This window comes from Triticum dicoccoides, chromosome 4B (assembly GCF_002162155.2).
Source record: "Triticum dicoccoides isolate Atlit2015 ecotype Zavitan chromosome 4B, WEW_v2.0, whole genome shotgun sequence".
Classification (NCBI taxonomy): Eukaryota; Viridiplantae; Streptophyta; class Magnoliopsida; order Poales; family Poaceae; genus Triticum; species Triticum dicoccoides.
In genome coordinates, this window is record NC_041387.1 from 75,779,196 (window position 1) to 75,779,714 (window position 519).

Here is a 519-nt window from a genome sequence, read left to right on the forward strand (position 1 = left end):
TTCATATTCATATTCATTTTTAAAAAAATAATAATAATAAAGTGTAGACTACAATTGTTGTTAAACAACAATTATTACTGTTTTTATAAAAAAATATTACTGTTTCATATTCATATTCATTTTCTAAAAAATTATTACATGCAACAAAAAATAAAAATAAATTACTTATGGCGCACCTCTGGCTGGTGCGCCATTGCTATATGTAAAAAAATACTAACGGCGCACCTCTTCCTGGTGCGCCACTACTATGTAAAAAAAATTACTAATGGCGCACCGACCGCGGGTGCGCCATTAGTAAGATTCCCCCCTAGATAATTCCCTCCCTCTCGCCAGATCCCCTTCGTCCCTCTCCCTCGCCAGATCCACTTCCCCCCGCTGCCCCGACCCACGCCGCCGCCGCCCCCGCACCTCCGTCTCCGTCGCCGCCCCCAGTCAGCCCCTGCCCTGCCCCCCATCACCGTCCGCTCCCAATCCACCCCCTCCCTCGCCTTCACCGCACCCACCCACCCCCTCCCTCAC